General features: G+C 39.5%; 1 protein-coding gene and 1 long non-coding RNA gene across 2 annotated transcripts in view; one reads left to right on the forward strand and one right to left on the reverse strand.

The window, feature by feature from the left end:
* The window catches only part of b4galt2 (UDP-Gal:betaGlcNAc beta 1,4- galactosyltransferase, polypeptide 2), a 181,436-nt gene that overhangs the window by 160,951 nt on the left and 3,229 nt on the right, over nt 1–17,256 (reverse strand). The window lies entirely within an intron of this gene.
* Nucleotides 15,116–16,729, forward strand: LOC120567788. Its single transcript, XR_005640611.1, has 4 exons — nt 15,116–15,200; nt 15,457–15,549; nt 15,745–15,848; nt 16,141–16,729. It is a non-coding gene; the product is annotated as an uncharacterized LOC120567788 (long non-coding RNA).

Here is a 17,256-nt window from a genome sequence, read left to right on the forward strand (position 1 = left end):
GCTATTCCTATAAATTTGCTAATGAAGAATTGATATTAAGTAATAGATTAATGAATTGGATGTGACTACAGTAGTCAGCTGGTAGCCAAACATGCAGCATGAATGTAAACAGCTAATGCAAAAGCAACATCAGTGCTCTGCCTGAACTAACACCGTGTTATTAGTGCCAACATACAAATCAATGACAATTCTTTTTTGAGATCAATTTTTTATTGTCTTTATATTTTTAAACACGCAGAACAGACAAACACAACTGAACAAGAACAACAACCCTCTCCCACCCTCTGCGGTCTCGAGGAAAGAAAAACAAACAAATAAACAAAAACAGAAGTCACACCTTGCCTAGTCACTCTCCTCTACTTCTTGTGATGCTGAGGTCATTAGGACTGATACTTGTGCTGCTGCGTTTTTCCATAGGTCTGTAGTCGATGATTTGGCTTTGTTAATCCTTGCTGTAGAGAGTTCAAGCATAACTATGTCTAGAAAATATGCCAACCACTGTTTTAAAATCAATTTTGAGTTTGAGCAGTAAAAACATTTCCTGTTTGCAGCTTCTCAATTAAGAGGACTTGCTGCTTTTATCTGTTTGGTATGGTTGCAATTTGAATAGCTTTCGGGGGTTGGACTAAATAAACAATTTGAATACATAACTTTGGCTCTGGTAGCTTGTGTTGGCATTTGTTAAACTTTTAACTTTGACTCTCATTTCACACAAACACACACACACACACACACACACACACACACACACTTCTCTGCATCTGATCTTTCTCACCCGCTGATGACTACGTTGAATGTGATAACGATGATGTTTTGGCATGTTTTCAGATAAAAGCTGGGTACATAATAAAAGAGTAGAGTGTTTTCAAGCACCCCTTCAACCAGAATTTGATTCACCAAAGCTTTGAATAGAATATTCAAATATGGGATCAACTGGCCTCAGAAAGAGAGGAAGAAGACTGACAGAGATAAACATTAAACAGAATGTCATTTCTTTTCTCTTTTTTTAAGCAAATATAGGGAGAAGATATTTTAATGTTAATGCCACTTTCTTGTTTTCATATGTTGCTGTGATCATCTTACTCCTCAGTTCTTGACAAACTACAAGCCAATTAGTTTTTGGAACTCATCATTAAGCACAGCACATGTATCACATTCACAACATACTAACATTCATGCAAACACTAACACACAGTCAGAGGGGAAATGCTGTGCCAGATGAATCTGTAAGTGAGACATGAAACAAACATTTTGGGAATCTTTTTCCCTGTATCACCCGGGAACCGACACTTTCTTTCACACTTTTTGATTTATATTTTGAAATGAGCCGTCAGGGGAAACTCTTAACACATTTTCAGGTTTGTTGCCACCAGCTGTCACAGGAGGCACAGGGATTGTGCATTTCCAAAAACACATTTTCTTTGCACTGCACTGTATTTGTTACCAGAAAATAAACAGTATGTTCAGGAAGTGCCATTGTAGAGAAATATTGTAGCTATTGGGGCACAACGGATGGCATAAGGACAGCAGACAACATGTTTCACTTGATCTAGACACAAACTACTACTACTGTATATTTTTATGGTTAAGGAAATCAAGTATGCAAATATGGCAATGAAAACTAATATTTGAGATCTCTTAAAGTCAGAGGCCAAAGAACTGGGCTTTGAACTTAAATCCAGATCACTGGCTTCCAAACTTCTCAAAACCTGATGTTGAAATGTTTGAAAAGCTAATACAGTATAAATATGTCAAATATACTGTAAATGTTGGCTCTTTTTTGTATGATGAAAACTTTTTTTATAAAAATACACAACTTAGTATACGTTCTTGATATGCAAAGTAGCTCATTTTCTCATAGATGCATTTAATTTAAGAATCAATGAAAAAAATGCTCTTTGGAATGTTCAACTTCTATTTATTTTTATCCAAGTTCTTCCTTGAAGATGCAGCTCTGAAATTTACATTTTAATAACACTGTAGGGTTTAGTTGTAGTACTGTGGTTTCTGGCTTTGCTTTGTACATAATTACAGATGTGACTCTCACAGACCTGAACAACACCGTATGGTCGATGAGTTCCTGACCTAAGTTTAATTTTATGTCATTTTAGCACTGTACCGCTACAGAGGACAAGAACATAAATGTCAGATTAGACTAGAAGTACATAACACATGTATATGATTCAGTGACAGTGTGTGTATGTTCAAACTAATCTGTCACTAAGTGCAGTTAGTCAATTCAAGGTGTTAGGTTGCAGTATATAGGCGGAAACACTTCTGCGTGCACAAGAACATCTGCAGGCTTTAAAAGGAACTCATTAATTACTGTACTTGTTTAATAATTCCTGCTCTTGTCACATAAATGTTACGGATGCCTCACTTTCAGACTTACACAAATACATACACACACACATCAAAAAGCACATTCAGATGATGTGCCAACTTAAGCTCGCAGAACGTCTACAACATCTGTATCTTAAAATTTTAATTGGTTACCAGACGGGTGACCAGACTGGTAATTTGTGAGGGTACATAATTCATCCGAGTCTTGAGCAAGCATATGCTGGAAGAAGAGATGGACTGCAACTGAACTGGGGACTTTTAATGTAAAGGGACAAGTCAAAACATTGAGATGTTGAGCAGCAATGTCTGTTACACAATTAAATCAATGTGTGAAGTCACATTCAATGATTTGTATCTTTTTAGAAATCACAACGCCCATATTTGTAGCATTGCATAGTAATCATCCCTGTCTGTTCTACTGGTCAGATGGTTAGAGTTTATAGCATTAAGGGCAGAGCTGCTCTGGATACTTTTTATCCTCCACTGTTAACCATTGGTCAGCTCCACTGGAACATTTGTGGGTTGAGTTTAGCTTCAGCTACAGTATATAACGCAAGGCCAAAGGGATCAAAAGCAGGCATGGAGTCCCAGAGTTCAGTCCAGTAAGTTTACAGCAGAGCTCAGGTTCAGTACAAAGTTCTGAATTCTTCCTTCCACTCCTACTGTATAGCAGTTTGTCTGTGCAGCGCTATCTCTCATTCCAAATGAGCAACCTGACTTGTGAAATATTCAAAAACGCATGCATGTTTTACATTCTCCACAAAGACAGGAACACAAATGGAATCACCAGATCACATTTGTGACATGTACACCTTTGTGCAGTTTACATTTTGCTTGTATCAATATGATTAATGTGTGCCCTTCTATATATACTGTGTGTGTGTGTGTGTGTGTGTGTATATATATATATATATATGTATTGAAAAGAACAAAAACACTGTATGTAACAATAACTGTCCTACTAGCTTGTCTCTATATTATAGACCAGGGCTGCAGCTAATGACTACTTTCATTATCAATTAATCTTTTTTTTGATGAATTCACACACACCACACAACACACAACACACACACACACACACACAAAAACAAAAACACACAAACACACACACACACACACACACACAAACACACACACACACACTTAAATTCATTGATATTCATTAAATGAACCAGATGGTTTGTTCTACAGAACCATCTGAGAAGCCGTCAATGGAAAAGGGCACTTTCAAAAAACATACCTGGTAGGTGATTGGATGAATCATCTGCCTATCACAACAGTCGTGAAAATAAATCGTAAAAAAAAAAAAGAATCTGGAAAAAATTAACACGGAATGAACATCATACATTATCTATTACAGGAATACAGTGACTATATCTATTGCTGCTGGCAATGCCGCAACTCAGCTGCCTGCAGTGCACCTTAGCATGAGATTAGTTATCAGGTCCTATGACATGCTGCTTTTTGGATGCTTTTATATAGGCCTTAGTGGTCCCCTAATACTGTATCTGAAGTCTCTTTCCCAAAATTCAGCCTTGGTGCAGAATTACAGCCACTAGAGCCAGTCCCACAATGAGCTTTCCTTAGTATATGTGCCATTTCTGTGTCTGTAGCTTTAAAGCAGGGGTCACCAACCTTTTTGAAACTGAGAGCTACTTCATGGGTATTGAGTCATACGAAGGGCTACCAGTTTGATACACTCTCCTGAAATAACAAATTTGCTCAGTTTGCCTTTAGTTATATATGATTATTAATGATTCATGATAGTTATATATGATTATTAATGATTAATGATACTCATCTATGTGAAGACACTGATCATGTTAATGATTTCTCACAATAATTATCAACAATGACTTAACAAGGTGGGAAACAGATAATATCAATATTCAATTTTCATTTTGAGAACAGGCCTGAGGGCTCCTCATGTGGTCCTCGGGGGCTACCTGGTGCCCGCAGGCACCGTGTTGGTGACCCCTGCTTTAAAAGGAACACGCCGACTTATTGGGAATTTAGCTTATTCACCGTAACCCCCAGAGTTAGACAAGTCGATACATACCCTTCTCATCTCCGTGCATGCTGTAAAGCTGTCTGACGTAACATGAGACACAGCCATCTTCTAACCGTAAACAAACCGGGAACTATATTCTCAGGCGGAAGAATATAGTACTTGGGCGGAGTGATATGCTCGCAGCAAGCCTGTCTGAGAATATAGTTCCCGGTTTGTTTACAGATAGAAGATGGCTGTGTCTCATGTTACGTTGTTTTTTGTACACGCTGTGACTCTACAAATCACAACATGTAAATAGGAACATGTTGGCGTTATTTTGTCACTTTTGTCACAATTCGGAGCAGTAGGCTAGTTGGAACCAGTTACCTCCAGGATCTGGGCTAGGCTAAGCTAATGCTGGAGCCGTCAGACAGCGTTACAGCACACACGGAGATGAGAAGGGCTTGTATCGACTTGTCTTACTCTGGAGGTTACGGTGAATAAGCTAAATTCCCAATAAGTCGGCGTGTTCCTTTAAATGCTGTTGAGGAGGAGAAGGGGGGAGCAAGGTGGAGGGTGGAGGTGTGGCTTTGACCAACTGCCACTTTGCTTGTTTGCAAGCCATGATGTCTCTCTTTTTCTCATGGATGGGCTAAATAGAGCTCAACAGTTCCGCCCCTCCTCTGAGAGACCTTGGGTTCCGGAAGTAAATTTTTTCTGGAAAAATCCGTACATAAAGAGTTTTAGACCATGCATTAGGCTAACCGGATGGTACGTGACTCATAAGCATACAACGTACTATTTCGAGTGAAAAAACGAACAGAAAATCTAAAAAAAAGTCAAAAGGTACAAGACTGTGTACATATCGTCATTTCAGAGCGAAGGAACTACTCATCCCATAAACCACCGCGCACCACTGAATAAAGGAAGCTACGTTAGTTTAGCTAACAGCTAATTCGGCTAACCGCTAGCTGAGACAGCATGTAATAACTTTAAAAAGACCCTCAAAATAAAACCTGAAAATAACCGTTAAAATATATAACGGCTGTTACATCAGCTGTAGCCTGCTTTACCCAGTGTTTAGTTTGAGTTAACGTTATTTTAGACTGAATCAAGCTGTCAGCTAGCGGTAAGCCGAATTAGCTGTTAGCTAAACTAACGTTAGCTTCCCGGCGGAGGCTAACGGCAGAAGCGTGGAACAGATCGTGATTCAGGCAGTGTCGTAAATCCTTGTGACGGATCGTGCAGGTAGCTCCTCCTCCTCACCAGCATGAGTTCCACCAATCAAAGGTATCACTGTGGGATTGTGGGATTGTTCAGGATTGTGGGTAATGAAGTACTTATCCAAGACGCCGCGAATAAAAGACATTTATCTCAAATCAAGGTTGGTGCCCCATGATTTTTGGCGTCTATGTAATCATATATAATCGCTTAGTCACGTCGGCATGCTGGTTCTAAGTCTACCATCGACGGTTACCATTTTATGGTTTATACTCCAATTTGTCAATGGAGAAATTGCATTGTATTTTTATTTCTGGAACCCGCTGTGGGAGGGACTGTTGAGCTCTATTCTCTGGGTGGGCAAAGCAGAGAAAGGGGAGGTAACCTTGCTCCTTATGACCTCATAAGGAGGAGATTCCAGATTGGCCCATCTGAGCTTTCAGTTTCTCAAAGGCAGAGCAGGATACAGGGCTCGGTTTACACCTATCACCATTTCTAGCCACTGGGGGACCACAGGCAGGCTGGGGGAACTCATATCAATGTTAAAAAACCTCATAAAGTGAAATTTTCATGCCATGGGACCTTTAAAAGGATATGCATCAGTACTTTAAGTTACTAGTAGTCAAAGCAGTGCAGATGGATTGTCATCTTTCATACAAAAGCCATTTACTGAATTTACAGAGTATTTGTTGATGTTTGCATAATACTAATGAAAAACACACACCTCTGGTTTTCCCATCTTCACACACATTCTACCAATGTTTCCTTGATTTCCAGCTGTTCTCTCAGCCGTTCTCACACCTCTAATTGCTTTAGATCGCCTTCCTACCAGGTGAGTTACAGTCAGGTAACACAACACTTCACAGGTTCCCCAGCAACACACCACCTAACACTAGAATCACCAACACAGAATTACCTTCACACTTAGGTTATGTGGGATAAAAACGTGACCTTTTAACAGTTTCTGCAAGGACGTTTTAGTTTAGTTTCAGGTTCTGGTTGAGAACAGCAACACTGGAGCTGTTAGGAGATCAGCCTCATGCTCAAGGGCACCTCAGCAGGGAAGACACACACGTGGACACACGTGGCTTTAACCGAGGTCACCCTGCTGAAGCACATTGCAGAAGATCAAAGAAGGATGAAAGGATGGGGATTGGAGCATTAGGGTAAGTGAAAGCTGTGAATCAGGTGTAAATAAAAAAATAAAAAAAACATAAATCTATAAGGGCAGAGGGGTGCATTGAAGATGGGTTGTTTGAATTTAAAATAATACAGTTGCATTACTCGAGGCCTCCACGTACTGTATCTCTATCCATTTAGCATCCGAGAGCTGAGCTCGTTAAATTTACTAAGAATATGAGACTGTACAAAGACCTTGACTTTCCTGTCAGTGAAATCATCATTGATCATTTATAATAAGGTTTAATGCAACAGAGCAGAGGACCATCCTTTCCCAGCAGCACTGAGAGATGCTCACTGCACATGTACACACCCTGCTACATCCGGAGTCTCCATCTCAGTGTGTTTCTTTAGCAGAACTTCGGCAGATGTTCTCAGCGGAGCCCTCAGGCTACAAGCCTTGTATTGTTCATTTTTTCAATCTTTACCAATTGATGTGACAACAGATAACTGACTCCCACTGTCATCCTTGGTGAAGATGTATTTTATCTTACAGCTATGACAGCTACTTATGAACACTTGTATTATCTTTATTCAGTGGCTTTAATAAATCTTTTCAAGTTAACGCTGGATCATGACTACTTGTATGTACTTGTGAATGGTGTCACAAGTGATAAACCTTAGCTCTTCTGAGCTTAAAAAGGTATAGTTTTTTGGGAAATTAGTTTTTTTTGCTTTCTTGCTGAGCGTTGGATGAGAAGATCGATACCACTCTGATGTGGGTCTGTTAAATTATGAAGCTGCAGTTGGCCACTTGGCCCACACAGCCACTTCCTGGAGTCTCCTCTGGTTGCAACTGCTCAGAGCCAAGAAACTGTCCTCCCCCACCCAGCTTTACAGTTACTGGTAGGTGCACTTTGTTATCGTTGGACAGAGCCAGGCTAGCTGTTTCTAGTCTTTGTGCTAAGCTAAGGTAACCGGCTAACGGCTGGAGGAAGCGTATTTCCAAAAATGTCAAACTTTTCTTTTAATAGCGACTTTAAACACAATGTTTTTGTTCTTATTGTTTTCCAGCCTGTCATTTTACGATTTTATTTCGCTGTCATAACATAATGTTTGGCTATAGCAGTTAGCGCTTTAAATTAAACTCTCTAAAACCCCACTGTACACTACCTGACAATCAGCAAACAGCAGACAGACACAGTTAGCAACTAGCTGGTACACATAGTGGAGTATTTAGCAGCTAAAGAGACAGATATTTCCCTCAGGAGTTGGTAGAGACAATAAACAGAGCTAAAATAAAGTATATATTGGACACTTAAAAGCTGATAATATGTTGGTGTTGTAATATTGTTATTGCAGGTTAAAACAATGTGAATGCAATTATTTCTTCATATTTTGACTGTAAGTAGCTAGTAAAAGTAAAAACTGAGAGAGAACAGAAAACTGTTGTAGGAAAAAAGTCTGGGTGTAAAGGCAACACTTTAAGCTGGATGAAGATCACAGCCAGAGCATCTCTCTCGCTCTCTCTCGCTCACTCTCTTGAGCCTCGGGGCCCCTGCGTTTTAACCTACAACCAAGCCCTCCTGGTCTTATAAAAAATGCATTAGCCATGCTACACTTGATAGTGTGGAGCCTCACAGCTCTCTCATGGCTCCAGCACATCTTGCTGTGGGCAAGTTCATCTCCCACAAACCAACCGGTGCACAGTGGGACGGACAGAAGTTATCTTTGGCTTTGGCACTAACTATGAAGGGCCGTATAAGACATTATTCATTCTGGTACTCTCACATGCATACATTCTTTTTTCACATACACATATTTTCACTCTAACATACATACATGCCTCGAGTTTTATTCACTGTACACAAAAAGAAGTCACTTTAAAGCAGCATGTCTGATAAAATTACACTTGTCTGACGCTTTTATCTCTATGTACAATTTAAAAACGTAAGTCAGAATTATTGCAAGTTGATCTTAAGTCTACAGAAAATCATTATTCAACACTACAAATCAATTTTCAAAGAAAACCACAGTCTAACGGTGTTCATGGTTAGATTTATATTCCCCCACTGAGTGATAAAAAATGAAGGGGGGAGGGGGGGGTGGAAACCGAGAGACAAAGACAGTGCATACTACACACTGTCATTACGAAGGATCTGGGTCACGTCGCTAAGAAGCAGGGCATGATGGTAACGATTCAACATATTGTGCAGCAGTTAAGAATATGACCTACTGTCCTATTGTACCATTGTCTGTGTTTCAGCCTGGATAAATACTAAAATCTAATCTTGTACTAAGACTGAAGCTCATATTAAAAACATATAAGACATATGAATGTAATTTTGCTCCCACATTATCTCTTCTTCAAAATAGAGCTGCAACAATTAGTCATCTAATAGGTTAATCAATTAGTCGACCAAGAGAGAATTAACCAGGTACAATACTGATAAGTGATTAATTGCTTAACTTGGTGTGTTTTTTAAAGAAAAAAATGCCATAAATATTTACTTGTTCAAACTTCACAAATGCGAACATTTGGTGGTTTTCTTCATCCCCTGAATATAGACTGAATAGTTGAATAGAGGATTTGGGATTTTTGGGGATTGTTGATCAAAGAAAACAAGACATTTACTATAATAATTTCACTCTGGGCTCTTGGAAATTGTGATGATAAGCATTTCATAATTTCTTTGACATTTATTAGACCAAATGCTTAATCAATTAATTAATTAAAAAAAAATCAGTTTTAATTAGTCTAAATGCATAAATCCTAGGGCTGGACCCGAATATTCGAATATTCGTTCGGTGAGTTGGTATTCGATTTTAAAATTTGACATTCGAATATTCGTTTTTTTTTTTATTATTTTGGTTTATTTATTTTCTGCATTTATCTCTCGTTCACACTCCAGTCCAGTTGGTGGCGGTAATGCACATTTAAGTTGGTTTGCCAACCGGCAATAAACTACAAAGAAGAAAAGAAGAGACTGTCGGTACACGATGACGCCCACTTCGAGCATTTAGCAAGCTGGGCAGAGAAGCTAGGGGGCGATAAAAGCGGAAATGGAAAACCGTTTCCCCGTTTTCCGTTGTGATTCGGCCAGAAACTTCAACATTGTGAGGTGAAGAGATTGTTTTGGAATATAAAGCTTGGATATTACATTTCCTTGGACTCTTGGGGATTTATGAAAATCAAGTTTTGGTCAAAATACCACTTTGTTGCTGACAGGACAACGACATATGCAGGTGTGCCGCACTCGGCTGTGCAGATTACGGCTGAGTTGTTTTATTTTCTTTTACTTTGTAACAGTTGTGTACGTGGCTGTATATTTTGAAGATTTAACGCTTTAAAGTTATAAAAACGCTCATGAGTGGAAGTTTTATCGAGGTTACAGCGACGCCCCAGTCACAAAGTGTCCCGTTGACGGGAGGGTGATCCTTGAGAGGTTAAAAGTGTATTAATTCTGAACGAGTCTGGCCTGTCTATCTATATTGCACCAAATACGACACTGCACTCCCTTGTGAAGTCGTTTGGATGAAAGGTTCTCAAAATAATCAACATGCAAACAAACAGACAGACACATAGAGATTCCTGCCTTTATTAGAGATAATAATATGTTCAGCCCCCTCTCTCCGAAGCTTCGAATATTCGATGCTCATTACTACCGAAGCTTCGAAGATCAAAAAATGATATTCGGACCAGCCCTAAAAAATCCATTATCAATCAAATACGCAGTAGCCTATGTGTTATGTTGCAATACACCTATCGCCCACTTTCACCTACATTAGAGGACCGATATGTCAGTTAGGACCCATCAAACTCCACCCAGTCACTGACTTTGAGAGCATTGATGGAGTGATTTTTTTTATTTTTGTGACCTAGCTTCAGTCTCGCTGTTGTGGAGACGCATTATGGTGCGTCATGAATGAATCAGGCACTCAAATCCACCCCACCACAACACTGACATTTCAGTGTTCATTAACTGACTGGATTCAGCAGTTCATCTCTTATCCTCACTGAGAAAAGTGATGCGCCCTGTCAGTGATAAAAAAACAAAACAAAAGGAAACTAGAAGGGCACCAAACTGTGATGGATTCGTCCTTAACCCATGACTTCCACCAAGTTTCATGGAAACCAGGCCAGTAGTTTTACCGTAATCCTGAAAACAAAAAACAAACCAAAAACACAACGTACATAACATAATAAATAATATTGACGGGGCTAAAGTGATTTGTAACAGTAAGTGCAAATACACCTCCTCTGTTCTATGGATTATATGTGGAATTTAAAGTCGGTTCATTTCATAAGTTTAATTACTATTAATAAATAACGACTGCCCAAAGCAGTTTCAATTAATGATAATAATGGGAAACTTTAGTCTAGATGAAAGGTCATGAGTAGCCTGCAAATCTGCCTGAACTGGCATTTCATTATTCAGCCTGACATCATGTTTATGTTACCCAGTTTCTATTTTGGGAGGCGACTGTAGTGAATGATGAATCCATCCAATCTATATCATCGTCAAAGCTGCAGTCACTGAACACACGTCATGTCAAATGGTGAAATATGGCAACTTCGATAACAAAAAACCTGTTCAGATTCTTCAATGTCATCCATGCTTGTAGCCATTTTTCTTCTGCGCCGGAAAGTCACCGGACGCCACAATCTTCTGAACATAGCCATACTGAGAAATACAGAGAGAGTTGTGTGGAGCGGATAGTCTTAATTAGCTTTGTAGCAACTCATTTGGCAATGGCTTGAATGTAACGGACGTTCATTAATATCAAAAAGTTACGCAATAAAGCTTTAATAGTTTCATTGGTCACGCAAATTGCCAAACATTGACTGCTATGAACTTCTCAAATGTAATAATTTGCTGATTTACTTACTCATCATTTTGGGTTTTGGACTGTTGGTCGGATAATAATAATAAACATAATCATTACATGGAGTCCTGCACCCAAGCGTTAGCCTCGCTGCTTCATTCTGTACTGCAGAAGAGCAACTAGCTATCCGCCGGATTAATTTATGGCACAAAGGGGGGAAAAATTGCAGTTCTTGCAACACAAACCGAGATCACAACTTCTATTAACGACAGACAGGTAAACAACTTAAAGTCAGAAATAAAAAAATAAAAACCCTTTGCTCCATGTTTATCTGCTTCAGCAAAGCCACAGAAGGAAGCTTAGGGAAGTAGAGCATGCAACAATAAGTTGTTCCATGATAACCTTTGATTTGTCCCAGATGAGTCAGATAACTCAAGGCCAAAGGGTAGGCTAAATGACATGATCGATTGCTGTCAGAGGTGCATGCCTAAATCATGTGTTTGCCATACCTGAGGGTAGGATTGAGTTTACACTGAGCCACATTTATGCTGACAGTGCTTCATGATTTGTACAGTGTGTGTGCCGCTTTGATATGTTTGTTGATGCAAATACAATATATAGGCCTATATTGTACTTATACATATGAACCCAATAGATAAAAGCAGCTGACAGAAAAGAGAGAGAGAGAGAGAGAGAGAGAGAGAGAGAGAGAGAGAAAATAAATGGAAAATAAGTGAAGCCAGGAGTGGTAAATGAGAGTGGCTCTGATGTCTGCCCTACCCCACTGTCATATTCTTCTTACAAACACACAGAGAGGAGAGGAATGACCAATTCATACCCTATATATATATATATATATATATGCAGGACATACTTGTTTTTATATTGAAATCTCAATTTGAAAGAGTACAATTATCAAATCATAATTGCATTACGTTTTTTAACCTGTTAACCTGCCAGAGGAGTTGAGAGTTTTGGCCAGTGGTTGGTTATTTCACCAGCTGGAATGACAACTCTTGCTGGAAAATGTAATCATCCGTAGCTAATTAACATCCATGAGTTCAGCAATAATACAAAATAAAACTCCAAGCTGTTGTCTGTAAAACTGTTAAACAGGAAACCTCAAACAAATATGTTGATTGTTATGGTTTGTGTTGTTATTTTTTTATTAAATATGTGTATAACTTCACCATACTCTAAAGAAGTAATTTTATAAGCATGACATCATCTCAGTTTAAAGTCTCATGGTCCTGTATTTGTAGTGAACACAAGCCACCCGGTCAGGATTCAGGAACAAGTACATTTCATGAACAATAAATGTTCAAAGTCTACAGCCATGTACTTTGAGCTGAATGCTAACATCAGCATGCTAACATCATGCTCACTGTGACAAAACTAACATGCTGATGTTAAGCAGGTATACAGTTTACCATGTTCATCATCTTAGTTTAGCACAACATAGAGTACAGCTACACTAGCGGCGTGGAGTGATAAGTGGAAAGTGAGTGCCGCAGTGAGCGAGGAAAAGTCAGCATGGCAGTTATGGGGATTTTATAAGTCTGACCGTAGTCAGACCAATGTCTTTTTCAAATTATGCAAGACCATCATCCCCACCAACACTGGTAATACCACAAACTTGTTTTACCACCTTAGCCGCGCTCACACTTTGGAGCACAGCCGTATTCGCCAGCAACGTCCAACAACATCTGCAGCTGCAACATTGCACAAGCAGCAGACCACCATGGAGAGGTACTCTGCATCAGTGCCTTACTAAACGGTACAAAGAAATAACGGAGGCAGACATGCTGAGCACTGTCGAGAAGCCAGGTCACTTTACTGTAATGCAGCCTTTAAAAGACAACACTTATGCCATATTACGATATCCAAAATCTAAGACGATATCTAGTCTCATATCACGATATCGATATAATATCGATATATTGCCCAGCTCTAAGTACAGCTGAGGCTGATGGGAATGTCATAGGTTTTGCAGGTATTTGGTCATAAACCAAATAATTGGACAAATGAAAATTCTGACCGGATGATGCCACAGATGAAAAGTAAATTCATCCTGAGGAGGACATGGATTTCTGTACCAATAATTGTTAAGACATTTGACTAAAAAACGCAAATGTCAACCTAATGGTTGCACTAAAGGAAAATTCAGGGATCAACAAAGTCTTGGAGTAGGGCTGCACAATTAATCGAATTTTAATCACGATCACGATTTTGGCTTCCCACGATCAAATTTGCGTGATCGAGCGATATTTAAAATGCGTCATTCCGTTCATAGAACAGTTTTTGCAAAGCCAATCTAGCGCTCCATAACTGTCTGATCACATGTCTCCATGAGCCAATCAGAGCTATTCCCTGCCTGCACCGCGCAGCTTAGTTTTCTAGATGTAGACAGTCACAGAGGACAGAGTAACGTGAGGAAAATTCCACAACAGGTAGCAGTCGGTCATCATAACGTCGCGTCACAAGTTTACCAGTTTACCAGTAAACGCTAACGTTTTGTCCCGTCTGTGTTGTTTTTCAGACAACAGCAGTGACCAGTGCTAGTTTGTTTCTTTAGCTCATAGCTTTAGCAGCAGACTGTTGGACGTCCCGCTGTTGGAAACCTACAGTGAAATACAGATACACTACACTGTTTAGCAGTCAGTATTTTAGCCGTGTTTAATCCAGTTACTACTGTGGCTAACGGTAGGCTAACGTTACCTTCTGTGTAACGAGTCATTAGTGTTTACTAGCGTGACATTCAGCGATGTTTAATGTTGCCTCTAACGTGGGTTTCGGAGCATCAGAGCGCAACGCAGACATGTAAGTGGCAGTGTAATGAGCCACAGAAATCCGTGTAGCTATTTCGTCTGGTAGATACCAGGCACCATATGCGCCGTTAACGTGAACAGAAAATTGCGTTGCCTGTATCTTTCACGGCAAACATGCATGTCTGGAAAGCGGTCGCACAACAGCTGAAATGGCATACTCCTTCACAGTATCCTTCAATAAAGGAGGAATGTAGCACAATATGGATGTATTAGTAGGAATGTAGCACAATATGGATGTATTAGTAGGAATGTAGCACAATATGGATGTAAAAGCAGTTATAATTATATAATTATGTGACAATAAAATTTAGTTTTGGCTAAAATCAAAAAATAATCGTGATAATTAATCGTGATCTCAATTTTGATCAAAATAATCGTGATTATCATTTTGGCCATAATCGTGCAGCCCTATCTTGGAGTTTTTATTCTGGATCAAAGTTGTGAACCGACCGACTAAAAATGATACCATGTATTAATTCAATATCTTATTAAGCCTGAGTCTCGTTCTATTTCTAACGGAACAAAAAAAAGAAGTGTCCATGCCATCTACATTACTATGCGTCACCTTAGATGTCAAAAGTACAGTTGTGCAAAGCTACACCCTATGAATCAAAAGTATCTAAATTCTTTATCTTCTGCTCACTATAGAGAGAACTATTCAGAGTTTATTATGTAAGGAAAAATGATTGAGTGATCAGTCAATACTGTTACTGTACTGATTATTGTATTTGACAAATTTCACCTAATGAAGCCTGTGGACTTGTCAAAGCGTTGTACTGACACAAGAAAGACATCAAGCTAAAAACAGAACGGAACACCAACAAAAAAGAGCAAAAGATGAAGGCAGCTGAGTGGAGGGAGGCAGAAGAGAAGTAAGTAAACGCAGAGCTAATCAGAACAAAACTCCAGTGTTCTGTGCTCAACCCTGCTCTACTCAGCTCAGCCCATGTGGATGTTAAATTGCCTCTCAGCTGTCTGTGATCTGAAAGAGGTTGGACTGTTTAAATCTCTGATATACCATTGCCTCTCTGCTCTTCTTTCTGCTTTTTCTCATTAAAGAACAAGTGCACCCTGCTTTAATTTAAAAAAGGTCCCACTCTCTTTCGTGTTTTTTTTTTTTTTTGCCAGACAAAATTTACAAGAGATCATCGATCAATGAGACATTGCAGACTGGAGAGGTATTTGATGCCACTCCCGATGCAGGAGAAGTATTATCACATTGTGAGTCGGATGCTTAAAGCCATTTGAGGAATTCTCCTCATGTAACGTCTGCTGTTTCTCAGCATGCAGGCTGCACTCACGTTATGCAAATACAACAAAGTCCCGTCTGTAGCTACAATCCATAGACAGTGGAAACATCATCGTCTCTCTCTCTCTCTCTCTATGTCTCCCGCCCTATGTCGCTCTCTGATCCAGCTGCTCATTTGGCAACGGAGCAAAGAAATAAATGAAGTGCTTTAGCGGAAGGAAGGCTTCACTGGGAGAAGGATTGTGGGTAGAGGAAGCGAGATGAGGATTCGGTGAGGTGTTAAAAACATCAGTGGGACATTTGTCTTAAAACCACTACTGTCCAACTATGCTTTATCCTTGAATGTTATTTTTTTGTAACACTATTTAATGAATAGCTAGAGTATTTATCCTTTCTAAAAGAGAAAGATTACATGTATGCCAATATCTATTGTTTTGTTGAATAGAAAAGTAGACTGAGTTTCTGTAACCGATAAGGTATCTGGTCATGGACTTTGGCATAAGTATTTCTTTAAACAGCACTGCCCCCCATGGGGATGGGGCACATTTTGTGTCTTTTATTAGATGGTGATAATGGAGACATGCCAGGAAACTGGGCAGGAAGAGAGATGGAACAATGGTGCGCGGCCGGATTCAAAACCGGGAACGCTGTGGTTCATGATTGGAATCCTAACCCCTCCCGAGGCAACGGGGGTGTTTTCAATCGCTTGGCTGAATGGACCTCTCGTCAGGTTGAAGCCGAGCAGAGCTATGCTGGGAAAGACTTGTCACCAAACTCTATGAAATAATAAAATGAAAACTGTGTTTTCATCACCATGGCAGGTAGAATAGAATTGAAAAGAATACTGTGGTAATGAACTGAAGTTCAACCTTTACTTCTAAAGAAAAGAAAAAGTAGACAACAAAAAACACACGCGTGTACACACACACACACACACACACACATCTCTGAACTCGCCCCCTCGGTAACTCAGGACTGGTTAGTTCCCATGACAACAAATCCCAACCTGCAAGGAATGAATGAACCTGAGAAATCTGATGTAAAAAGTGTTTTTTCTCTCTTCACTGATTTACTTCACAAAGAAAGATCGGAGCAAGTTAATCTACAGCGGTGCAGGACTGAGCAGAGTGAAAATGACTGTGGAGGCGCTGATCATTACACAGAGCTGATCTGAACACTCAGTAGCAACAGTGACATAACATGCTCCGGTCAACTAAGCTACAACACACATGAGACTGTTTTTTTACAGGGTGTCCAGAGAAATCTCTTATCATTAAAATGAATCGTCACTTAATTTCGCTGTGCTCCCCTGATTACTAAATGAAAACCGGTTGCACCACATAAGCTGATCCTTACGCAGCGATGAGTTTTTACTGAATATTGCACAGAGTAGGCTAACTGCCTGGTGTAGCTAAATGAGCTAACTGGCAAAGCTAACGTTAGCCTATTAATATACAGTACAACCTGTAATGAGAGTTAAAGAGGTAATGTGAAATATGGTTAGCCTATCTGACCTGACACATACAAATTTGGTTTAATAATCATGTAAACTGGGAAGATTTACATCATAAAAATGACAAATTACAATTACAAAACATTGTGATAATAAGTTGACTACATGACTAAATTACATTAGTCAGGTTAGCATAATCGGATATTTGAAAACAACCAAATCTGTA

The sequence above is a fragment of the Perca fluviatilis genome, chromosome 11 (genome assembly GCF_010015445.1).
Source record: "Perca fluviatilis chromosome 11, GENO_Pfluv_1.0, whole genome shotgun sequence".
NCBI lineage: Eukaryota > Metazoa > Chordata > Actinopteri > Perciformes > Percidae > Perca > Perca fluviatilis.